The sequence below is a fragment of the Mangifera indica genome, chromosome 18 (genome assembly GCF_011075055.1).
Source record: "Mangifera indica cultivar Alphonso chromosome 18, CATAS_Mindica_2.1, whole genome shotgun sequence".
NCBI lineage: Eukaryota > Viridiplantae > Streptophyta > Magnoliopsida > Sapindales > Anacardiaceae > Mangifera > Mangifera indica.
Genome location: NC_058154.1, coordinates 4,108,054 through 4,135,164, shown reverse-complemented (window position 1 = coordinate 4,135,164; position 27,111 = coordinate 4,108,054). Strand labels below are relative to the sequence as shown.

Genomic DNA, 27,111 nt, shown 5'->3' with positions numbered 1-27,111 from the left:
GTAGTGATATTTGGAGTGATCATTGGCAAGTTCACTCTTATGTGGGTATAACTTGTCATTAGATAGGTGACAATTTTCAATTACAAAAAAGAATTTTAGCATTTAGGGTGTTTGATGACCGACATACGGCAAATAATATTTATAAAATAAATAAAAGAATATTAGAAGAATATAAATTACTTTATAAAATTTTTTCAATTTCATTTGATAATGCACGTTCAAATACTACCTCAATAAATGATTTAATTAATATTTGCAAACCTAATTTAGATGAAAGATTTTTTCATATTAGATGTGCATGTCATGTATTAAATTTATGTGTACATGACGGTTTACATTCTCTTAATAATTATATTAGTCCAATAAAAACAACAATTTCATTTTTATGGATGCATCCCCAAACTATGAAAGAATGGGGTAAATTTTGTAAACAATATAATAGAAGACCAAAAAGATTTCCTAAAGACATGCCAATTCGTTAGAATTCAACATATGAACTACTCAATGAGTCTTTTGATTATACGGATTTATTATGCTCATTTATTTCACAATATGTGCCACAAGTTACATTATATCCTCAACATTGGGATATTTGTAAAATAATTTTAAATGTATTAAGAAATTTTAATAATACAACTTATACTTTAAATGAGGTTTATTATCCCACTTCTTATTTGTTTTTAAATGAAACCATTAATATTATTGAGGCTTTACAAGAAACCGAACAAAATATTATTCTACAAGAAGCTATTTTTTTAATGAAAACAAAATGGTTAACTTACTATAAAATAATTTCAGAACTTTTTCTTGTTGCATGTTTTTTTTTTGTCCTAGATTTAAATTAGATGGTGTCACAGATTATTTGACATTATATTATGAATGTTTGCAATTAAATTGTGAGGATGAAGTTAATATCTTATTAACTATAACTAACATTATGAATTTAATTAAAGAAATTTATGTTGAATATTCATTAATTTATGTTAACCAAGGTGGTTCTTCTTTCTCTCTACCACCTATTGCCCCATCATCAACCCAAAATATGAGTTATGATGATCGTATTATGATGCAAAGGGGCAAAAGACCAAAAGGAACATTAGGCTCCACCTCGGAGTTTGATATTTATTTAACTACTATTTTTGAGTTTGGTGACAACCATATAAATAAAGACTTTCCAGTTCTAGAATGGTGGAGTCAACATGTATCAATTTTTCCAATATTAGCAGCTATTGCTAAACAAGTCCTAACAGTACCAGTATCAACTATCGTAGTAGAACAAACTTTTAGTCAATGGAGTAATATATTGGATGAGAGGCGCTCAAGTTTGGCTCCCGAATCTATTGAAGCCCAAGTATGTCTGGACGTTTGGACAAGAGCTGAATTACGCCAACAAAAAATAAAAGTGGACTTCAATGAAGAATCGTTTGATTTAACTACAGATAGTTCGATGACGGGAAATAATAGTCAAGATAGTGGAAGTGAATGATAAGGTAAAGGGGTACTACCAATTATTAGATATGCAAAGGTAAGAAAAATAAGTAGGCTTTGATTCTTCTAAACCCCAAGAAGATACATAAGAAGCTTAATTGAAAAATTAAGTCCAAGTCTTTCTTTTAATTTTCAATTATTGTAATTAATAATTTAAAAATTAAATCAAGATCATGTATTAGAATTGACGGTTCAATGTCAGTTTTGAATCGGAACGGTTAGTTTCGAACTGGGGTCATGAATTGAAACTGTCGGTTCTAAATCAGTTACGAATCGTCCTATTATGGTTTTAATTCAGGGTCCTTACTTTTTCGAATCCCGAAACTGCCGGTTCATGAACCATGGCTAGGTCTAATCTCAACACCACGTTCTTCAAAATATATTTCTAAATCAAACTTCATGGTTTCTTTTGAGTATGTTTTTTCTTTATGATTTTTCAAACGCAGCCAACTATATCTGGAATCATAATGTCTACTCTGAGAATATTGAGAGCTTAATGACTTACCTACAAATTAAATATTAGAACTTGTGATATGTTATAAAATTTCAATTAATTACAATGATCTAATGTACCGATGTACTTAATGGTGCTTGTTAGGTCCTTGATTAATGTTATGGATGTGCAAATGCAGTAGATCGATTTTCTGATGATAACATGTCAATGTATTCATCGTATAATTTTTCTTGCATTCTTTTGATATTTTCTATCTTCATAGAGGCATTTTCTTCACTATATAAAATGAGAAATGTCAAAATAATCATAAAAAACTTTATCTTGAAATCATCACAAGCCAAACTAATAAGTTAAAAACATTTTCTTTATATATATATTTATTATAAGAAACACAATCAATTATAACTTAATTACCTAGGATCCATAATACTAGCAATCGCTATAAGAAAATTCACCTCACCCTAATATAAGAACCAATCATTTTTTGACATTGCTTGCATCATTGTTGATATAGCATAATCTTTATTGAATTCTTACTCTTCAAGGATCTCTTTTATCCTAAACACTTCCTGAAAATACTTATTTATAGTTGTATACTATGACCCATAAATTAATTTTGTTATTTCATCAAATATTTTTAAAATGTCATAGACAACCTCCAATCTCTCCTATTCTTCTCTTATCGGGCAATACATATAGCTTGATTCAACAAACATAAGACGAAGAAAGACCTCCTTCAATTGCAGTGCTATGGTTAGCATTTTGTATATACTATTCCATCATGTAGCACAATCCAAAACTAACTTCCTTATTTTATTCCACAATGCATAGCAATTTTCGCAAAATTTTTTTGTCTTGAAAATTTCACACTCTCCCAAATATTGTCTATAATAGGTTTAATTACAGTCACCCTATCTTGAACTAACAAATTTACAATATGAGTAGTGCACCTAACATGGAAAAGTTTTCCATCATACCACAAAAGTCTCTGTATTTGAAAATATTCCTTCAATTTTTTAATGCAACTCTCATTTGTAGTTGCATTGTCTACTATGATAGTTTCCACTTACAAATATAATTAATGAATATTAATGAAATTACATACAATAAAATTTCATCATTGTTGCTTGCATCATTGTTGATATAGCATAATCTTTATTGAATTCTTACTCTTCAAGGATCTCTTTTATCCTAAACACTTCCTGAAAATACTTATTTATAGTTGTATACTATGACCCATAAATTAATTTTGTTATTTCATCAAATATTTTTAAAATGTCATAGACAACCTCCAATCTCTCCTATTCTTCTCTTATCGGGCAATACATATAGCTTGATTCAACAAACATAAGACGAAGAAAGACCTCCTTCAATTGCAGTGCTATGGTTAGCATTTTGTATATACTATTCCATCATGTAGCACAATCCAAAACTAACTTCCTTATTTTATTCCACAATGCATAGCAATTTTCGCAAAATTTTTTTGTCTTGAAAATTTCACACTCTCCCAAATATTGTCTATAATAGGTTTAATTACAGTCACCCTATCTTGAACTAACAAATTTACAATATGAGTAGTGCACCTAACATGGAAAAGTTTTCCATCATACCACAAAAGTCTCTGTATTTGAAAATATTCCTTCAATTTTTTAATGCAACTCTCATTTGTAGTTGCATTGTCTACTATGATAGTTTCCACTTACAAATATAATTAATGAATATTAATGAAATTACATACAATAAAATTATACATGTATTCTTAAAAACATTTTGCAAAGTTGATTTTATCTTATTTTCAATCCCTCAACCCTTTAAACACTAAAAAATTGTTGCTACAATGTCTATTCCTTTCCTAGGTGGAGGTAGGTGCACAAAATTTATAATTCATTTATTTAGGAACCACAACTAGTCTACCCAATGTGTCATGATTACCATATACTCAATATTTTGATGATTTAACTTCCAAAGATTAGTAGTAATACTAATTTCTCCTCAAAAGTTTACTTCAACATCATAGACTCTACTTGATAAGCCTTAATGCAATCAACTTTTACTTGTTTCCTTCTAACTTTTTCGTAAAAAGGTTGAAGAATGTGACAAAAATTAATGAAGTTAGGATGTTTGACTATATTAAACGATAATTCAGAATCATAACCAGGTGAGCCAAAGCCTTTTGAACCTGAAACACCAACACCATAATCAATGCATTAGTTAATACAATTAATTTTATAACAATTTTATAGTAATAATAAACGTTATTAGTTGAACTTAAACTTACCTTGGGATGCTCATAATTCATGTTTGTTTTCACTATGGTTGGAATAGGTAACCCTAAGTTTGAACGCTCAAAACCCAATATAGTTTGTCCCCTCACGACTAAATCCTTCCTCATTGCTTTTTTCCTATCAACACATTGACCCATATGTCATGTCAAATGGGTAGTAGCCTTGGTCTTTTGTAATTTCAACTTTTTCTTACAATGTTTGCATATTGCATATGTAGCATCTCCAATAGTAACAAACATTTCTTATGGAAAAAACTCCCAAATAGTTGATGTTTTCCTCCTCTTATTACATGGAATAATAGAAGATGGTGCTTTTGTTTGTCCTTTAATACATACAATTGCTTCATCTTCTTCAGTTGAAGATGAAACATCAAAATCTCTTATTATAGCCATATCAACATTCACATCATTTATTCTAACCGGTTAAGTAGGTATAAGTGCTTCAATTTGCACCAACTTTCTCTTAATGAATGTATGTGTAGAAGAAGCCATCATGCTAGTTGTAGATGCTTGCGATGAAGCTCGACTTGCTCTGGATGGTTTTACTCTTGTCATATTCTATATCACAATCAAAATTAAACGGTTAGCTATTAATGTAATTAAAATAAATATAGAATATAAAAATTAAAATAATGAAGGATAAATGGTAAAAGCATAACTTGGACAATTAAATAAGCTTCAGTAGCATTCTTTGTACTTGTATTTTGTTATAAAAATTGAATATCAAGTCAATTTTGGATTTGGAATTGGGAAATTGATTAGTTCTAACATAATACAAAATTTATATTCAATGAACATTGTGTCCAATTGACAAAGGCAGTTATGATATATATTGGTTCTACCATACATTTTTTAGGTATTGATACTAGAATATCTGGGCAATAACTTCCATGTTTTTGAACAAGTAAAATAAGTAGTTATGATATATATTGACACCAATATAGGATTTGAACACCTCAAAGTTTATAGAAAAGTTCCACAACATTCTAAAGTCTTGATCTTAGTGTGTGTAACTGAGTTCTGGATATGTGTTGTAGGCTAAAACTAACTATTTAATGGATTTTGTAGGTTCGCCCTTATGATATGTGTTTAGGGTTTGAACACCCCAAAATGAAAACTAACACACACTCTCAAGTCTACAGGACAGTAAAATTATTAGGCATACTCCTTGATTTTGTCAACTTAGAAAACAAAGCAAACCCCTTTTTTTCGTCCTTTCTTCAAAATATCTACCAATCATAGTCATTCATGAAACTATATCTCTATCCACCATTTTATCAAAAATGTGTCTTGCTTCATTTATACTCCTAGATTTACCATATATATCAGAAAAGGCACCCCAAACTACCTTATCTGAATCCAACCTAGTTCTCATAATATAACCATGAATCTCTTTACTTGAATGTAAGCAATGAAGAGTTAACACTACTGCCAAAGCACTAGAAACTATAAACTTATTGGACACTGAATTTTCACTTCTTTCATGCTTTTGTACAAATCTAAAGCCTCTACTGTTTGATTATAATGTACATAACCCGAAATCATCGCAATCTAAGAAAAATTGTCTCTCTAAGGTATTTCATCGAACACTTTTCTTGCTTGTTCTAGAAACCCCATTTTCGTGTAAGCAGATATCATAGTGTTATATGAACATAGATCTCTTTCACTTATTACATTAAAAACTTTATGGGCTTCAACTAAACTCCCACATTTCACATACATATTTAGCAAACAATTAGATATGAAGACATAAAAAGTATTAACACAGTACACAGATTTAGTTTTTAAAACACAAATGACAAAGCAAAGACAATTATCAATCTGAATAAAAGTACCAGCAAACACATAAAACTAAATAACACAAAACCCCCAAATTAGAAACCTTAATTCCAAAATTAGAGTTTTTAATTTGGACAAACAATTAAAAATTCAAGTAAACAACTAACAAACTTGATATGTCTTGTGTTGTTGTTGTTTTACTCAACGCCTTCAAACACGAATGCTAGACAAATAGAAGTGCCCTGGAACTGAAAGTAAAGATGATTCGTGACTGAAATGGAACAGAGGAAGTGCTCGATCTTGAAAGGTAGAAGGAGTCTACTAGATGCTGATGTTATCGATGGAGACACTGAGTGATGAGGTTTTCTGAAAATCGAAAGATGAAGAGGTTTACAGAAAGCTAGAAGATGCTTGTGTGAGATGATGAGAGACTGAAAGGTTGAAACTTGAAAGTTGAAAGCAAAAGCCAAAAGGGAAATAAACTTTGACTCATGAGAAAAAAAATTTTACTAAAAAGTTACACAGGACAACATTAAATCTTGGGTGAGCTTAATTGGCTCGCAAGTTGCGCCGAGCCACTCAAGTGATTATTCGGGCTTGATTTTAACATTAAACAGAACTTGGGATTGGGCTCAGGCTTGCTATTATAGGGCTCATTTCGAGTTTGTTCGAATTGAGCTTGAGCTCAAGCTCTACCAAGCTCGATTTGAATCTAGCCCTAATTGTCGATATCAAGTTTAAGATCTAAAGGAAGAAATCCAGTTTCTGAAATTTGCTTTTTTTATTTCAATTGACATGAGTTTTGATTTTTTATACAAATGTAGTGTTTGGGTGATAACCTAATTCAATTCTACACCAAATTTAGAGTTTTATTTTGCATCAAAATAAGTATACTTCTTAATTTTAATTTTAGGCCCATTTGACAGTGAACCTAATAATATGTTTTAAAATTATTTTTTATCCAAACCTGTTTAGAATTAAAATTGGGTCTAAGTAATTCATTTTCAATTTTTTTTTTCTAAATTGTGGGTGTACCTGGATAAAAATTCTTTTACAATTTCTAATGTGAGGGTAGGTTAGCCAGGTCCACCCTTGTATGTGTAAACAAATGGGATTACAAAAGAAAAAAAATTAAAAACTAATATTAAACTAGATGAAATTTAACATAATTAATGTTAAAATCTTGTGATAGATATGAAAACAATAATAACCAATCTTTTTATTACACAACCAAGAGATATTTAAATTCTTTTTTTTTTTTTTGACTTAATATGTTTGATTGGGATGTTAATGGTGTTTTACTGAATATGTTAAAAATCCTTAAAAATTACTAATGGTCAATGTTTTAGAGTTTACTGTCCTACAACTTGTTTGATTTTATATTGTATAATAGATATTAGTTTTATTTTTAAAAATTATAGATTTCACAATGTTTTTTGAGACAACACTAAGTAAATGGAAGAAAAATTTAAAAAAAATATTGAAAAGATACTCTTTTACCATTTAGTGCTACTGTCATTAGATCCTAAAGCAAAATTATTACAAGTCTAAAATTTGTTAAAAATTATAAGTGATAATATTTTAGAACATTTAGCTTTTGGAGTAGATGATGTTAAATAATTGTTGCTTAAAATGTAAAATGTTTATAAACTTAAATATGGAAACATTGCATATACTTCAAAACCACAAGTAAGTTCAAGTGGATTGTAGTCTATTCTAAAAAAAAAGTAAACAAGCAATAAATTCAAGTTTGAATTTTGGTGAATTTTTCTAATTATATTTATATTCAACAATTTGCTGAAATAATGAATGAAAGTAAAAATTTTGATATTATAAGATAATATCAATCACATTAAAATATTTATTTTGTATTTTCTATCATAATATATGATCTATTAACACCTTTGATGGTCAAACTTATAGTTAAACATGGTCAAAAACATAATGTGAATGGACAATGGGATGACAGCATATTTCGAGTTAGCCAAAGAAATTTGTGAAAACGTTAAGAATTTAGATATTGAAGATAAGTAAATAAATATAAATTTTATGATAAAGTTTATTTTTTATGTATAATTTATTTCATCGTTCTATCATATAACCACAATTCCCTTTGCCATTAGTAAGAACTTTACGATAAAATTTGAAAATAATGTCGATTAATTTAAAAATGATCATAAATTATAAATTACTAAATTGAATTTAATAAAATTTAAAAAAATTACAAAGCAACCCACTAAAGGCCGACCAATTGGTCTCTATGCACTGTGGGCCACATCAGACTTGGGCCGACAGTCCCACTGCTGTATCTGTTTTCGGCCATCTCTCTCATTTTAATCTTTCCAATGATAAGTTGTACGTTTCATTTGTCTTGGTAATGACATTTTCACACACCAACCTAACTAATTCCTTACAACTGTTTTATGCGCATGACGCATAGCAAATGGTGGTGTCTTACAGTCAAAGCGCAAGATTCAACACTAAGCTACTACAAAAATGCATAAACCACACACGAATCATGAATATTTAGTGCACAAACACACTAAATCAGTCTAAAAAGACGCACTAACTCTCAAATAAAAGAACAAAATAATGGAAAGAAAATCTTTAGCATTGCTATGTAATATTCTCAAATTAATAAAAAAGACAATTTGATCATTTCGTTATCATTGTCGATTATTTTGTTGGTATTAAATTATGTGTATATGCTTATATCCAGAAATTATATATACCAATGGAGAACTCGAATGAGCATTTTGTGGCTATAATTTAATCTATATATATATACACGAATTAAATATATATATATATAAATATATATATATACACACACCTTTAGTTTAAAAGACACTGATATAGGAATTTAAGGCCACAAATGATTTTTTTTCTAGAGGCGTTTTTAGAAGTGATATCAACACCGAAAAATGCGGCAAAGAAAGGGAAAAGTCTCCTTTTATTATTAAAGCGGTTACTTTCCTGGAGGCGAATACTTTGCTGCTTCCTTGTATAAAGAAAAGAAAACAACCATTTTTTTCTTTGGCTGCTGTAGTTTACATCTTTCGAGTTTTCTCTTCTTGAAATAGATTTTTTTTTTGGTCAAAAAAAGGGAGAGAGCTGAACCTGTTGCTTGTCGACTAGGAAAGGAAGTAGACAGGGAGATAACTGCCACGTGAAGACCGAAGTAATCGCCGGAGGAGAGGTAGGCCATCGATTCCATTGTTTTTACACCGAAATTCCATGTAAAACTTTGCATGTCGTAAACTAGATTCTGAAAGTTGGTTATATATATATATATATATATGTGTGTGTGTGTGTGTGTGTGTGTGTGATTATATGTTTGTATCATGAGGAGGTAGCGTACAGTATTGATGCTGATGATTACTTATGGGATGTTTTGATGATTGAGAGTTAGAGAGAGAGTGATCATGGATCTCTGATGAATAAACGGAGATCGACTATTATATGCGCGGCAGTAGACACTAGGCACACTTGCATGGAACCAATGTAGTGGTGTTGTGACTGGGTCACCGCCTGAAACTGTTAGGAAGCGAGTTCTGAAAGGACATGCAAAGTTACCGTCATCTTCTTTCCAGGAAGCCAGCTTAAATTACGTAGCCTGTAGGAACGAAGAAGAAATAAAGAAAAAGAAGAAGGAATTAAGCATGTGTAAGTTATTTTTGCGTAGATAGGATATTGTGCATGCATCCACACTTACTACAATGCACCTGCACCACTTAATTAAATCACAGAAAGTATATTATTTAGTTTTTTTTTAGATGGATAGAATAAGTTTTATATGATGTAGAGTGATTGATTTATGGTCTTGAATATTAACTTTGTAGACTGTTTTTCCATATTAATTTTATGTGTGTATATATATATATATATAAAAAATTTCATAGAATAATATAATCATACTAATTGAATCAATAGTATCACTCGTAATTGGAGATCAGTGAATAAGATGTTCTGATCTTGTGAATGTTTGAACCGTTTGATGAGATATCACGGTTTTAGTTAATGAAAAAAGAAAAATTGTTATTAACTAGTTTTGTGATAATGATGTAAACCACATCTATGATGGATGTTTGAAACTGAGGTGTATGAAGTAAGAGGTATCTGAGATGGATGCCCCAATACGTTGGCGTAAGAGACACCTGAGATGGCGTCCAGCCGAGTGCGTTAATGACACATGTGATGGTAAAGTTCCGTCGAGAATAACCATAAGGGATATCAAATTTATTCTAAATGCCTACTGAGTTTTATAGCTCATATATATTTATTTGAGGTGTTGTAGATAGTAAAAACAATGGGGCAAGCGAGGAGGTGAATGAATCAATACATTGAAATGCGTTTTTAGCTGCACTTACTTTTACCGCTATTTTGTTTGTTATTATAATATTTTATTTTATAGAATCTATCCATTCGAAAATTATTAGCTTATTTATAATTCATGAATTTCTTTTGGGAGACTTTGAGACATTCATTAATTTCCAATAAATATTATGATGGTTTCTCACAAGTATCAAATTTTATGGCTATTATATTATTCTCTTTAAAAATAATAATAATAATAATAATAATATAGATTGTTGCCAAGGTATGCTCCAAATGAGGGGTATTACATGCTCTCAATCAAATAGAATGATTTGAAAACAACCAAAATACAACTTTACAATTAGATAAAGTTCAAACCATGTATATGACTACAGCCTGAGAAGCTTTAAATTCCTTTACCTGATTTACTGAAATATTTAAATCATAAAATTTAAAAATTTAAAAATACGAAATTCGAAAAGCAATTTCCAGAATGGTAGGAAAACTCCGGTATTCATTTCTTTTTCCCCTTGTTTCATTTTCACCAGTATTTGACAATTTTATAAATTCAATGCCTGGTACTCCATGCCTTCAACAAGCAGATAATAAAGAAGCAGCAAGCAACCTATTTACAGATGGGCATTTAAAAATTAAATTTAACGTGAATGATGAAATTGACACCCCACCCACCCCAAGCGCTTACAAGTCATTAATACAAAGAATGTAGAACCAATCCCAATGTCAAAAACCTGTCCAAACAAATATAAATATGCTTTAATTAGATGTGTAAAACCAATCTAAAGAATGATTCAATCTAGGATGAGACTTTTACCTTTTCAATATATGAAATGAAAAGTAGCAGGAAATTTGAAACGTTCTCAACATTTTACTGACTCGTTATATTGACATATTAATCACCACCATGGCTAGTTACAGCATTTTCAATGCGTGCTTCAATTGAACAAATGTAGAACCATCCATTCTACTCATGGCTGAATCAAAGGATTTTCCATGAAGGGCAAAACATGTTTAAAGATTGTCTCTCACTGATGTTTCTAATGACAACTGCTTAACAGGATCAGAAAACTTGATCTACAAAAAACAAATCCATGAGAAAGTAACTGCTGTCTACTTAAGTCTTTCACTGGTATTTAGCCTTTTTATGTAATTTCAAGAATGTTCATCTGTCTCCTTCTTAACTCTTGGAATTGTGCCTTCACCTTGATATCAACTAGAGATCATATTTTAGCCAGTGTCATTCATCAGAAAGATCATGCATAGAGATAGCCTTCACTTTTAATTCTTTTTCTTTATAGTCACTACTCTATACAAAACATGTCAAACGAAAATAACAAGGAATCTAACCCTGACTCTTCCTCAGTTAAGTCATCATTTCCACTCAAAATTACACTTGTACATGCGCTGCATGAGAAAGTTAAAATCATCATTACAAGCATAAAAGGTAATCCAATATTCAAATTGGAAAGTCATACCTTAGGATATGCTCAAGTTTGTCAAGAATTTGAGGTAGTCTCATTGTCAAAATAATAGAAAGAACTAAGCCAAATATCTTTTTTCTGCACAGAAGATGCACTGTCTACCTGTGTATGGACACCAAATTATGATAAACATAATTAAACTGAGAATATAACTTTAACTATTTAACAAGGATAATTTAGTTATCTGATTGCATTTTCAAGTGAGCTACTTGTAGGAATTTAAAGCAGTATATCAGTATAAAAGCCATGGAGTCTGACAAAGAATGATTTCTGAATAACAAGATCCACAGGTAAAAGATATCAAATGAAACAGAATGCATCTCTCCAAGTGCAATAACAATTAAAAATAATTTAACTTAAAAAGAAAAGGAGCTTCTACAATCTCCCAAAGTATCCTTCATAAAGATGATGCTCTACTGACCTTGTCAAGCCATATGTCCACTAGACATAGTATATTTTCTTCGATTGGAGTACACGCCTGCTGTAGTAGTAATGAAACTGATGGTTCAGATGTAAATTGAGAAAGGTAATTGGTATTCATCACCAAAATCCTTGCTAAAATAGCAGCTGAAGAGGCTTTAACAACCATCTTAGAAGGATCTTGGTCATCTCCTCCACTCGGACAAATAACAATCAATTTCTAAAAAACATTCAACCAGGTAAACCAGCATGTTAAAAATCCTCCAAATGCACAGTTGATTCCAATTACTCAGAAGATTCATATCAGATTCTCACAGGCAAAGAACACTAACTTGTAAAGTGCTGGTAAGGAACAGTGGCACTTCCACAGGAAAACACTGCCAAATTGGAAGAACCAGTCAGTTTTAATGGACTTATCATCAACAATCATAAACACATCTAAATACCAAGAGGAATCAAATGACTTTATTCTATTTCCTTAGTAACTGAAGGATGAACTACAGAAATGGAGCTAAACATTGCATCAGAAATAAAAAACAAATCTAAATAATTTTACCGACTACCTTACAGTGTAAAAACATTCAACATTTGAAAAATTCAGATATTGAAGCACACTGCAGTGGTGCAAAATCATAATTGATTTTTTAAATTTAACACCCATATTGGAACTGAGGGTAAATTCTTAATATTAGACAAACATCGTCTGGTTCCACACAACTCAAACATCTAATATAAAAATTTATTCATAATCTTTTGCCTGAAAATCCACTCTTTCCAGTTTAAAGCACCTGTATTTGAACATCAACAACTGGAAGAGTTGTGAGCAGCCCTCTGTCATTAACATTTCCAACAACCAGATCAAGAAGTTTAGCAACATTGGAGGCGTGCATGCTTAAAAAATCAGATCCACCCAGAATAATGTAACCCTCAATGATGTTCACAGCAACCTGCACTTACATTTAAAAGAAAAAAAAATGTGAAACCTGAAGGTAGATGCAGACATGCTGTTAGGTACTTGGAGTTCATTTTTGGTAAGCGGCTCGGAAGCTCCTGATTTGATGTATATGGCTGATACAACGATCAGATGAAAGCAGATACAAGAGCAATATAGCAGTAAATGCTGTAAGGAGAGTTGTATTAAAACAAACGATAAATTGAGATTTCAGAATATATCTAAGACACTAATGAAAATAACATCCAGGAATTCGAATATAACTCTATTTTCTCTAACAAACGAGTTCAATAGAAAAGATAAAACCAGGAAACTAAACACTGAAAGAAACTCTAAGCTCAAGGCTCCTTCACCAGCATTCGAGAGGCTGGGCTTTCCTTCTCTGCTTCTTTTTCTTATTTCTCCTCTCCCCAAATGGCCTAGCTTTCGAGAGGCTAGGTACTCTCCTTCTCAACCGAAGCTGCCTACTTTTTCCTGAAAAATGTCTCCCCCCTCTCACCTTCTTTTCTTCTATTTTTATACCCCTTTCTCCTCTAACTACCCTTGATTTTATTTGCCACGTGTCTGCATTTTCACAGTGGTCCAGCTGCTGCCTTGCTTTGTGTCTTCCTCTCTGTCTTGCTTTTGTGTCTTGCCATTATATGAAGTCCTAACACATGCACAATCACAGTTACATGCTGACTAAAGCATCATCTAAACCCCCCCTCCCCAAAAAAAATAAATAAATAAATAAAAGAGAAGCAAATGATATGTTCCAAAGAATAAAAAGTTTTGGATCAAAACAACTATGAGACAAAAAGAAAGTTGTAGAATTATAGTTCAAAGGTTCATACAATTATCTTGTCTTTCTATTGAACATCACTAAGGGAAGAAGATGATCTTCTACTCTAAGGCTCCCCAAGGTATTCAAGCAAAGACAACTACAAATAAAGAAACCCTTGATTTCTCCATCCTCAAAAAGGTTTGGATAGATAAATAGGCAACTTTTTTTCTGATGGGCTTGGTATTTACTCAATTGGTTTCTCTTCTGGGCTTTTAACTTTTAAAAAACATTTAGATAGTTTTTTAATCCAATATATAAAGATATAATTTTCATTGTAGAGAAAATTCAATAAAAAATTTTCAAAACATTAGCTTCTATTAACAGCAACACTAGAAAATGTCATATGGTCACCTGTTAAGTAAGTCTGACCTGCAAGTGATCAAAACTTCTTTCCATAATTTCAACTAGACATGGAAAGTATGCCAATAATTGAGGCACCATTGTAGGAGCATGAGAAAGTGTGGCTTCCCATAACTGCACAATTATGATGATAGCATTTAGCATTATCTGCTCTCCAGTAAACAGTGGTAGGTCCAGTCGGCGAAACTGAACGTCCCGATGAGCCCCACCTTGGCAGTCAACTTCCTTCTACCCTATCTCTGACGTTTCCTCAACCCCATCCTCTCCCTCTGTCCTAGCTGGTGGGTTGTGGATAGGAGTCGATTGCTTCTCATTTGGTGTTGCGTTACTGTGGTTTTTAACTGGAAATGTGGATGGCCCAGGGTCCATCGGTGTCTTACCCTTGTCGCCACCCTCTTTCTCGATCATAACTTCCTTGAGGTCTCAGAGATATCATTTCATGACTTTCATGTTGTTCTCCAACCCTTCCAGCCTCGCCTGAGTGTTGCTCAATTTCTCCCTTTCTTCCTTATCCATACCTTCCAATCGGCTACCCATTCTTGTCAATCTCTCATAAACCTCCGTTACCTCCTTCTCAAGCCCTTCCACCTGACTCTCCATCCTGGTCATGCTTTGATACCATGTGATAGGTACTTGAAAGATGCGACTACCGCACAAGTGTCTCTCGTCTTCCGCTACTGCAGTTAGGGAATGATTTCAAGCCAGAGTTGTTTCGCGAATGTAAATGTATATTTGTTCCTGTCTTGATGTAACAGTAAATATTATGGAAACAGAGCAAGAGATACTTATTTAAGCTGAACATTTCATTAAGAAATAAGTCTGAATGGCATTACACACTGGTTGCCTCTGCCGGTACAAAAACAAATGATAATCCCACACGATAACAATATTAATTTCCTACCGAACTGAATATAGACCCAACAAAAACGATTACAAGCAACTCAAGCAAAATACAAAAAACTCAGCACTGCACTAGCTTTCGAGAGGCTAGATCTCTCCACTATTCCTTCTTTCTTTCCTTCCGAAAAGATGTCGTCCTCTATTCTTCAGCTCCCTATTTCATTAAACCTTACTGTCGTTTCCCCAATCCTTGCATGCCGACTCAGCGTCTAGTATCTTCATAGTTCATTCTTCTCCCAGCATGTCCCTAAACTTTTGCTACATGTCTGCTATCCTTGCCACTTTTGGAATGCTACCATCTGGGGCTCCCATAGATTGCTTACTAATATTATTAGCATATTATCATCTGCTTCAAGATTGCTGTCTTCCGCTCCAATAACTTGCTCTTCAGAATTATTACCAGTGATGTCTTCTATCAGCTTCCTGTTTTGCACCTTCGAGTTTGCCTTTCTTCCTCCTCTCTTTCTCTTGACATAGACCCTAGCTCTAACATTACCCCTCCCATGCAAAGGCACCTTGTCCTCATGGTGCAAGCATGCAAAAACTTGAATCAAATTCTTATATAATTCCTAAGAGTTTTCATAGTCTTATAACCCATGCCACTTAATAAGTAACTCCAAGTCTCTATGCTGCGAGTAGTGAAAATCTAAAACTTCTTCGGGCTGTGCTTCCAGTTCACCTTCTTTGTTCAAACAGTCAGGGAGAGGTAAGCTGGGCACTGAAGGACCTATCTGTTTCTTTAGTTGAGAAATGTGAAAAATTGGGTGAATTTTTGCTATTACAGGGAGCTTTAGTCTGTATGCCACCTGCCTGATTTTTTTTCTCTATTTCGAAGTGCCTGTAAAAGCGAAGACTCAATTTCTCGTTAGGTCTCGAAGCTAAGGATCGAAGTCTGTAGGGTTATAGCTTCAAGAATACTTGATCTCCCACTAACAGTTCAACTTCAAGCCTGCTTCGATTGGCCATCCTTTTCATCCTCTATTGAGCATTATGAAGATTAGTCTTTAACCTATCTAGAATCTCATTTCGCTGTTTTATCATCACGTCTACCTCCTCGACCTTAGACAGTTCTTCCACGAACCTCAAGAGTGGTGGCGGTTCACGTCCATACATTGCCTTGAATGGTGTTATACTCGTCGAACAATTAAATGTGGTGTTGAACTAATATTCTGCCCAAGACAACCAATTTGGCCAAGTTCACTGTTGTTCGTAGCAGAAACACCTGAGATACGTTTCTAGACTTCGATTTACAACTTCAGTTTGCTCATTAGTTTGAGGGTGGTAAACCAAGTTAAATGGAAACACCATTTCGAAGGTTCTGAAAAGTTCTGACCAGAAACTACTCATAAAAATACGGTCTTTATCTGAAACAATTGTCCAAGGAAAGCCATGAAGCCTAACAACCTCCCTAATAAAAATCCTTGCAATATCCTTGCCGTATAAGGATGACGAATGGCTATAAAATGTCTGTATTTAGATAAATGGTCCACTACCACTAATATAGTATCAAACCCTTTTACTTTCGGTAATTTCACAATAAAATCCATTGACAAATCCTCCCAAATTTTGGAGAGAATGGGAAGAGGCTGCAGAGGGCCTGCCGGTGTCGTTGCTTCGTATTTGACCCGCTAACACACCTCACATTCCGCCACAAATTTTTTAACATCATTTTTCATTCTTTCCCAATAGAGAATTGAAGAGATCTTCTTGTAGGTGCAGAAAAAGCCAGAATGTCCACTAATGGGAGAATAATGGAATTTTATTAAGAATAAAAAAATCAACCTGGAATTTCTTGGTATTACAACTCGTCCCCTGTACATCAAGCTTCCCTTTTTCAACTCATACCCAGCATGTATGCCTATTCCCTTGAGCAAATCATGTATAATTTGCCTGAGTCTCTTATCCTTCATAACTTCCTCTTGAATCTTGTCCACTCCAGCTGAAATCGCAAAGGAAAGAACCTTTAATTCCCTATCTTCAATTAGTTTCCTTGACAGGGCATCGGCTGCCTTGTTTTCGCATCCGGGTTTGTATACAATATCGAAATCGAATCCCAACATCTTCACTAACCATTTCTGTTGCTCGTGACTAACTGCTTTCTACTCAGTTAAGAACTTGAGGCTGCGCTGGTCAGTCCTTACTTGGAAGTGGCATCCCAACAAGTAATGACACCATTTTTGCAAGGTCAAGACGATTGCCATAATCTCCCTTTCATAAACTGACTTCTCCTTGTTTCTGGGTGATAGTGTCTTACTTAGATAAGCAATAGGTCTCCCAACCCCGAACCTGAAGCATCGATCTTTACTACGAACTCCTTTGTGAAATCGGGCAACGCAAGTATTGGGACAGTTACCATTGCCTTCTTAATAGCTTCGAATGTAACGTGTGCCTCTTCGTTCCACTTGAAAGAATTTTTTTTAATAGATTAGTTAATGGTTCTGCGATCTTTCCGTAGCCACGCATAAACCTTCAATAATATTCGAAGAGCCCTAAAAAGCCTCTCATGCAGGATATGAGCTGAGAAAAAGAAACTTAATATACAAGGGCCGTATGGTGGTGCCAAAAAATTCCAAGTTGGTTCAGCTATTTTTGTCAGAATTCCACTCTTCACCTATCGGCAAACATTTCGGTTTTTTCTGCACCTATAAGAAGATCTCTTCAATCCTTTATTGGGAAGGAATGAAAAATGATGTAAAAAGTTTTGTGGCAGAGTGTGACGTATGTCAACGAGCCAAATACGAAGCAACGACACTGACGGGCCTCCTGCAGCCTCTTCCCATTCCCTCCAAAATTTGAGATGATTTGTCAATGGATTTTATTGTGGGGTTGCCGAAGGTGAGGGGGTTCGATACCATATTGGTGATAATGGATCGTTTATCTAAATATGGGCATTTTCTCGCTGTTCGTCATCCTTATACTACCAAAGATATCACTAGGATTTTTATTAGAGAAGTTGTTAGGCTCCATGGCTTTCCGCAGACCATCATTTCAGATAAAGACCGTGTTTTCATGAGTACTTTCTGGTCAGAACTTTTTAAGGCCTTTGGAACGGCGCTTCAATTTAGCTCGGCCTACCATCCTCAGATTGACAGGCAAACCAAGGTAGTGAATCAAAGTTTAGAAACGTATCTCAGGTATTTCTGTTTTGAACAGCAGCGAACTTGGCTGAATTGGTTGCCTTGGGCGGAATATTAGTTTAATACCATATTTAATTCGTCGATGGGGATGACTCCATTCAAGGCGGTGTATGGACGCGAACCACCACCACTTTTGAAGTTTGTATAAGAGCCTTCTAAGGTCGATGAGGTAGATGTAATGACAAAACAGCGAAGTGAGATTTTAGATAGATTAAAATCTAATCTTCACAATGCCCAACAAAGGATGAAAAGGATGGTCGATCGAGGCAGGTATGAAGTCGAACGGGCAATAGGAGATCAGGTGTTTCTGAAGCTACAACCCTATAGACTCCAATCGTTAGCGTCGAGACCTAATGAGAAGTTAAGTCCACGTTTTTATAGACCCTTTGAGATAGAGGAAAGAGTTGGGCAGGTTGCCTACAAACTCAAGCTTCTGGTGATAGCAAAAATTCATCCAGTCTTCTACATTTCCTAGCTTAAAAAAAGGATAGGTCCCTCAATGTCCAATATACCTCTCCCAAGCTGTTTGAATAAGCAAGCTGAGTTGGAAACATAGCCTGAAGAAGTTTTAGATTTTCGCTACTCGCAACATGGAGACTTGGAGCTACTTATTAAGTGGCACAGTTTACATGATCACGAGAACTCTTGGGAATTATACAAAAATTTAATCCACGCTTTTTCTTTGTTGCACCTTGAGGACAAGGTGCATTTGGATGGTAAGGGCAATGTTAGAGCTCAAGTATATGTGAAGAAGAAGAAAAGAGGAAGGCAAAGCCGAAGACACAAGCTGAGGAATTAGTAGACGACACCAATAATAACAACACTGGAGAGCAAACTATGGCAGTAGAGGGCTGTAATCCTAAAACAGATGGTAGCAATGCTGATAATTTTGGTGAGCAGTTTATGGAAGCTCCAGATGGCAGCACTCCAGAAACGGCAAAGGCAACAGACATGCAGCAAAAGTTTAGGGACATGTTGGGAAAGAAAGCCACTATAAAGATATTGGGTGCTGAGCTGGCACACAAGGATTGGGGGAGCAGCAGCAAGAAATCAAGAAATAGGGACCTGGAGAGGAAAGAAGAGAGTTTTTTGGAGGAGGAAAGAAAGGAATAGGGGAGAGATCCAACCTCTCGAAAGCTAGAATAGTGTTGAATTTCTTGTATTTTGCTTAAGTCAAATGTAATTATTTTGATTCCAGTGATGTTATATTCGTGAGAGACTGTTAACTTAAAACTTATGAGTTTGTCATTTGATTTCGCATTTGTGGAAGTAATGGAATTGCAATGCTTATTTGGTTTCTTTACTTATCAAACTCATTACAGCTAAAGCATTGATATCTTTTCCTTGCCTCTGTATTTTTCACTGTTACATTAAGGAAGAAACAAATCAAAACTCCTTAGTGCACACCGATCCTTCAGGAAATTCCACCCGCGCAACTGCAGCGTAGGGAGAGGAATATTTGTGTAGCCTACACACTCTTCAGGTTCCTAACAAGCTCCCATAGACTGCTCACTAATATTATTAGCACTATTATCATCTGCTTCGAGATTGCTGTCTTTCGCTCCAATAACTTGCTCTTCAGAATTATTACCACTAATACCTTCTGTCAGCTTCCTGTTTTGCACCTTCGAGTTTGCCTTTCTTCCTCCTGTCTTTCTCTTCACATAGACCCGAGCTCTAACAATATCCAAGGGCAACCACAAAGTTTCACAGAGCAATAAGGATCTGCATCTGTAGAAGGCTTTCACCAAAAGATTCCTCCCAAAACTTCCCACATTAGATTAAAAAAAATTAATAAAAAGAGAAAAAGAAGAGTCAGGTAAAAAATACTTCAATTCGGTGTAGTTTATGACCATTTTAATGTTAAAATAAGTTAGACTGACAATTTATAATTATTGAATATACCCTACAATTAATAATTAGGAGAATATGATTGAAATGTTTAATTTCCCAGATTATTCATGCCTCATGAACTGTAAAGATATCTGACTAGCCATAACAAGAGTCATTTCTTTTCTTTTTTTTCCAATTTATTTTGTAGGGTAAAAAAAATATTCACCAATCAGATATATTATAGTTTGATTAGTTATGAAATATAATATTACAGTAGATGGAATTAAAGCTTGACAATATATACACATTTAAGACATTCATACACCTTTTGGAAGAAGTGCACCAACATGTCTACATATGGAATGACTTCATTGACATGTCCAATGAGAACTGATATCAAATTTAAAACCTGAACCTGTAATCAATTAAAGAATTCACAAAAAATTAGATTCAGATTCAATTTATATGTAGTAATATAAAAGTAAGATTTCCTTTTTAAAAATCCTAGCTCATTCTACTTTCTCTTTTAATAGAAACCATTAACTTTTTTTTTTTAATGCACTCATCTCAGGCTTGTAAACTTTGGCATAAGACAAACTTTCAAGAAACCTACATATCGTAGAGAATTTCACTCTTCCATAACTCTAATGCATACGTAAAATGAAAATTCTATGTACCTTTGAGTCAAACTCCTGAACTTCCTCAACCAACTCAACGCATGAATCCCAACAAATAGGAAGTAGATCACTAAAATCTAGTTCTGAGAAATTGGCATCTTCAATATGTAAGCACAAAGACCGACAGGCTGCCAACTAAATTAGCAAATGCACAACACTTTAGTTGAGTATATATCATGAAAATTTATAAGGGAGATGCTTATTAAAAAAATAACTAGGAGAAAGAGGAAAATAGGTTATGTACAAAAGAAAAGAGAACTTATGAATCATACCCTGACAGATAAATCTTTACCCAATAGCAATTTGATCAAAGCACAATATACTGGTCTTTTTGTGTTATCTCTGATCTGCTAAAATATCAAACATTAGAAAGACAACTTCTTCGTGACTATAAATATCAAACAGACTTGAAAATCAGAAATTAAAGAAACATCACTATGGGTCATAGGATTTCAAATATATCTCCCCTTTGACAAACATGTCACAGAGTACAACAATTATTGACTCATACCAGGCTCCCAAATTATAGAAGGGGCTCTTATAAGAACTTTCAAAGAACTCTAGCATACTTATATAGAACATTTTAAATGTTGACTCACCAACGTTGTAACTCCAAGTCAGGTACAAGTCCCTTGTTTCTTAAATTGTGAAGAAATGTACTCAGTACTATTTAGGATAACATGCTCAATCAATGAAAAATATTCACACCCTACAGACTTAAAAAATGCAGAATGAAATAAAACTAGTCATTGAATTTGAAGTGGACCATGTAGCCACCAACAACAACCAGTGATGTAGTCTTCAGAGAGAAAAAAATATCTAAACTTTTATCATATGCCAAAGTATTATGCTGCTAACGAATTTGCATTACCTCAGAAACATATTGTCCAAGTATCAGTGCAACTTTCTGATGAATGATATGTATATTTGAATGATCATTTGAGAGTTCAAAGGATAAAGCACCATTAAACCTGTAATGGTCAGTTTCAGAGATAAAAGTCAGCTCACTAGTCTAGAAATCAACAGGAAGGAATAAGAATGCTCAACAGACTAAAATCAAATTGCAGTACAAACAGGAACTTTAACAATAGAATGATCTGGAAGATTTGCTAAATCAAAAGGCAGTAACCAATACCCCATATAATAAGAAAAAGAAATAGGCGTTTTGATATGAGAGTAAGCACTTTTTTTGCCTCACTGTGAACCTTTTCCTTTTAAATTCTTTTAACCTTTTTTCATTCAACATATGAATAACTTTGAAATATTTTATATATATATGTTAAAAGAATGAATTTATATCAATATATATAGGAAATTCTAAATCCTAATTTAGGAAAGATAATATGTAACTTTCCTATTTTACACAGATACAATCAGCCTTAGCTTCCTAATTTAGAGATACAACTCAACACTCCTCCTCAAGCTGACGCATACAAATCATATACACCAAGCTTGTTACAAATGAATTCAATACAGGAACTCCAAAGAGACTTAGTAAGGATATCTGTAAGTTGATCATTAAAGCTAACATAATTGATAGTTAAACAACCCGATAAAATCTTTTCTCGAATGAAATGACAATCTATTTCTATATGTTTCTTCCTTTTATAGAATATTGGATTAGAAATAATATGAAGTATTGTCTGATTGTCATAAAGAAGATTCGTCTATGATATATCTGCAAATTTTAACTCTTGAATCAATTGTTTCAACCATACAAACTCACAGGTAGCGAATATCATAACACAATATTCTGCCTCTGCACTAGATCTAGCAACAACATCTTGTTTTTACTTTTCTATGAAACCAAGTTGCCACCAACAAGAATACAGTATCTTGAAGTCGAGCGTCTATCGGACGGAGATCCTGCTTAATCAGCATCAACATATCCAACAACCTAAGTATGACCTTTGTCTTCATAGAGTAATTATTTTCCTGGTGCTCTCTTAATATACCTCAGGATTCGAATAGTTGCATCCCAATGAGAATCACACGAAGATTAGAGAAACTGACTGACAATACTAACTGGAAATGAGACATTGGTTCTTGTGATAGTCAGGTAATTGAGTTTGCCTACTAACCTCTAATATTTTCCAAAGTATACAAGTGGCTCCCTCTGTCCTGGCACAAGTTTAGTATTAGGGTCAATGGCAGAATCAGTGAGTTTACAATCCAACATCTTTGTCTCTTCCAAGATATCCAAAACATATTTCTTCTGAAAGATAATAATACCTGTCTTAGACTGAGCAACCTCTATCCCTAGAAAGTATCTAAGTGTTCCCAAGTCCTTAGTCTAGAAATGATCAAATAGATATTGCTTTAACTGATCAATACCCTCTTGATCGTCACCAGTGGTAACAATGTCATCAACATAAACAACTAGATAAATGCACTTCTCTTGCAACGTGTGTCTGTAAAATACGAAATAATCCAACTCACATTGAGTCATATCAAATTATTGAATAACCGTACTAAAGCGTCCAAACCAGACACGTGGAGATTGTTTTAGACCATATAGTAAGCGTTGAAGTTTACAAACCAAATCAGACTCCCCCTGAGCAACAAAACCAGACGATTGCTCCATATAGACCTCTTCCTAAAGCTCACCATGAAGAAAAACATTTTTTATGTCCAACTGAAACAAGGGCCAATGTCGAATAGTAGCCATAGATAAAAATAATCGAACGGAGGACATTTTGGCCACTAGAGAGAATGTGTCACCATAATCTAAACCATAGACCTGAGTATAACCCTTAGTAACTAACCTGGCTTTAAGACGATCAGTAGTACCATGAGGACCAACCTTGAATATGTAAACCCAATGACAGCCAACCGTGAAGTGACCCGGAGGTAATTTAACCAACTCCCAAGTACCATTATGATGTAACGCAATTATTTCATCTACCATTGCTTGCCTCCATCCTGGATTAGAAAGAGCCTTACTAATAGATTTAGGTATTGAAATGGAGGATAAAGAGAATACAAAGGTATGATATGGTGAGGATAGACAATGATAGCTAAGAAAAGTGTAAATAGGTTGAAGGTTACGAAAGGATCTCACAACTTTACAAATGGCAATGGGAAACTGGTCATTGGGAAGTAGGACCTCATCCGGGCTAGATGCAGGAGTAAGAAGTGAGTCAACAGGAACCGTTGGATCAATAGAAGTAATATCAGTACCTACAAGAGAATCAGTGGTCTGGGGAACAAGTTCTAGATTTTGTATGAGTGCAGATTAAGGAACAATTGTAGGACATACATCAAGAGTAGGAACAAAAGCGGGTAATGGAAGACTCTCAGTGATAGGAGACTGGATGTTAGATAAAGAGAAATAAAGAGAGGACTTGAAGAAGGTAATATTAGTGGAAATAAAGTAACGACGTGTCGTAGGAGAGTAACATTTGTAACCTTTTTGGAGACGAGAATAACCAAAGAATATACATTTGATAGACCTAGCAGAGAATTTATCATGACCTGGGGAAAGATTATGGACAAAACATATGCAACCAAAGACACATGGAGGAACAATGTATAAAGGACTACTAAGGAAGAGAATTAAATAAGGAATATGATTTTAGAATACAGAAGAGGGCATCCAATTAATGAGAAAACAGGCAGTAAGAACTGCATCAACCCAAAAATACAGAGAAGCATGTGAATCTCTTGTGAAGACATAAAATTTGTGAAAGGAGTGAAAATATTCACTCGCATTATCACTACGTAACGTGCGCATAAAGGAATTAAATTGTGTTCTAACTTTAGTACAAAATGATTGAAAATAAGAAAATAACTTAGACCAATTTTTCATTAAAAAGATCCACGTGCAACGCGAATAATCATCAATGAATATAACAAAATATTGAAAATTTATAATAGACTTAACTCGATAAGGACCTCACACATCTAAATGAATTAACTCAAATAAAGACGAAGCTCGATTATTGACATGCCTTGGGAAAGAACCATGAGACTGTTTCCTAAGTTGACAAGACTCATACTTGAAATGACAAATTGGATAAATTAGGGATCATTTTCTGAAGTTTGGATAAACTAGGATGCTTTAAGCGGCTGTGGAGAAAGGTTGGAGACTTAATAGCTACGCAAGCAATGGAAGAAGGTAAAGACAAGTGATAAAATCCTTGTGACTCATGTCCCCTGCCAATCTTCTTTCCTGAACTTCGGTTTTGTATAACAAAGACATCATTAGTAAATGTAATAGAATAATTTAAGGCTAGTATTAATTAACTAACTAAAATAAGATTAAACGGGCAATTAAGAAGATAAAGAACAAAATCTAAAGATAGAGTAGGTAGTACGTTAACATGACCCATGTTTTAGCTATAGTTTGTGTGTCATCCGCTAGTGTAAAAGAAGAAAAGGATTTGAAATGATTAAAATGTAAAAATAAATTAGAGTTACCAAAAATATGATCCGAGGCACTTGAATCTAGGACCCAAGGTCCTAGACTGGAAGACTATGATAAGAAGCAACAAAGAATTGAGATGATTGTTTCGTCACCCGGTACTAAAGATATTCTTTGTAATCAACACTTGTGAGAGTTAATAATAGTTGGAGAGGCTATCCTGCTAAAATTTCTAGAAGATGATCAAGAGAAACTAATTGAGGGACTGATTGTGCAACATTAACATTGTGTGTAGGCCTCCCATGCAGCTTTTAAAATTTTTCTCGAATATGTCCCCATCTGTTATAATAACTGTATTTTAGACGACTGTCTCTACTCCTGCAGTCACTCTGCTCTCTAGAGTCGTTCGAAGAACGAGAGACTAGGGTAGCAAAGTCGGTAACTGAGAGTCTTATGGTATAGGAAACTCTGAGCAAACGAATAAACACATCATCTAAGGTTGCAATAGTTGCACTATCCAAGATTTGATCTCTAACAGGATCAAGATTAGGATTGATTACAGTGAAAGTCGAAACCATAAAGAACTTATTGCGTTGTGCCAAATCTTTAGTTGCAGTCTTCCCAGCAGGCAATATAGCATTAAATTCAGCCTTTAAAGATGACATCCGTTCTTTGAATATCATTAGTGTAGAGTAATCTGGTTTGGTTCCATATTTCAACGTATATTCTATAGGTCTTGTACTCCTAACTTAATTAAAGAATCAATCTCCTATCTAGAATAGGAAACTTATAAATAATTAAAATCTCTAAACTTTAGGAAACAAAAACATAACAAAACTATACTTTAGGAAATAATAGATTTCAACAGATTTCAACACCCCCTTCAAGTTGGGCAGTAAATGTTAAGTATGCCAAGCTTGGAACACATATTTTCAAACTGAGATCTAGGTAACGCCTTGGTGAAGATGTCTGCTATTTGAGAATTGGTAGGAATATAGTTCAACTTGATAACTTTCATTTCAATTTTCTCCTTGATGAAATGCCGATCTATCTCTACATGCTTTGTTCGATCATGATGAACTAGATTTTTGGCTATGTTAATAGTTGCTTGATTATCACATAACAACTCTATAGGCATAACATTGGGAACCTTTAATTCTTCCAACAACCTTTGTAGCCATATTCCTTCACAAATTCCTTGAGCTACAGCTCTGAATTTAGCTTCTGCATTGCTGCGAGAAACTACTGATTATTTCTTGCTACGCCAGGTTACTAGATTAACCCAAACAAAAGAATAATACCCAGAAGTAGACCTTCTATCAAGAGGTGATCTAGCCCAATCTGCATCTGTGTAAATGCTTACTTGCCTACATGCACTTTTCTTAAACCAAATGCCTTGACCTGGAGTCATTTTAAGATACCTGAGTATCCTGTACATAGCTCCCATATGTTCCTCATTTGGGTTGTTCATGAATTGGCTTATTTTACTAATAGCAAAGCCAATATCAGGCCTTGTATGAGAGAAATAGATAAGTTTCCCAACTAACTGTTGATACCTTCCTTTGTCCATAGAAGGACTTCCCTCTAGTAATCCCAACTTTGTTGACGAATCCACGGGAGTTTCAGTTGGTTTACAGTCAGCCATTCCAATTTCCTTAAGCAAATCTAGGACATATTTGCATTGATTAATGCAAATGCCCTTCTTGGATCTTGCTACCTCCATACCTAGAAAATACTTTAGACAACCAAAATCCTTGATTTCAAATTGTTTGCCCAAGAATATCTTCAACTTCTGAATTTCATCTTCACTATTGCCTGTGATGAT

General features: G+C 34.0%; 2 long non-coding RNA genes and 1 pseudogene across 2 annotated transcripts; all 3 read right to left on the bottom strand.

The window, feature by feature from the left end:
- Positions 1 to 3,503: 3,503 nt before the first annotated feature.
- Positions 3,504 to 6,517, bottom strand: LOC123201833. The gene is made up of 3 exons (XR_006498875.1): positions 6,173 to 6,517; positions 4,221 to 4,784; positions 3,504 to 4,121 (listed from the first exon to the last, which is right to left on the bottom strand). It is a non-coding gene; the product is annotated as an uncharacterized LOC123201833 (long non-coding RNA).
- Positions 6,518 to 10,816: 4,299 nt separating this feature from the next.
- Positions 10,817 to 27,111, bottom strand: part of LOC123201327 — a 29,984-nt pseudogene continuing 13,689 nt past the window's right edge.
- Positions 13,272 to 18,036, bottom strand: LOC123201328. The gene is made up of 2 exons (XR_006498805.1): positions 14,368 to 18,036; positions 13,272 to 13,842 (listed from the first exon to the last, which is right to left on the bottom strand). It is a non-coding gene; the product is annotated as an uncharacterized LOC123201328 (long non-coding RNA).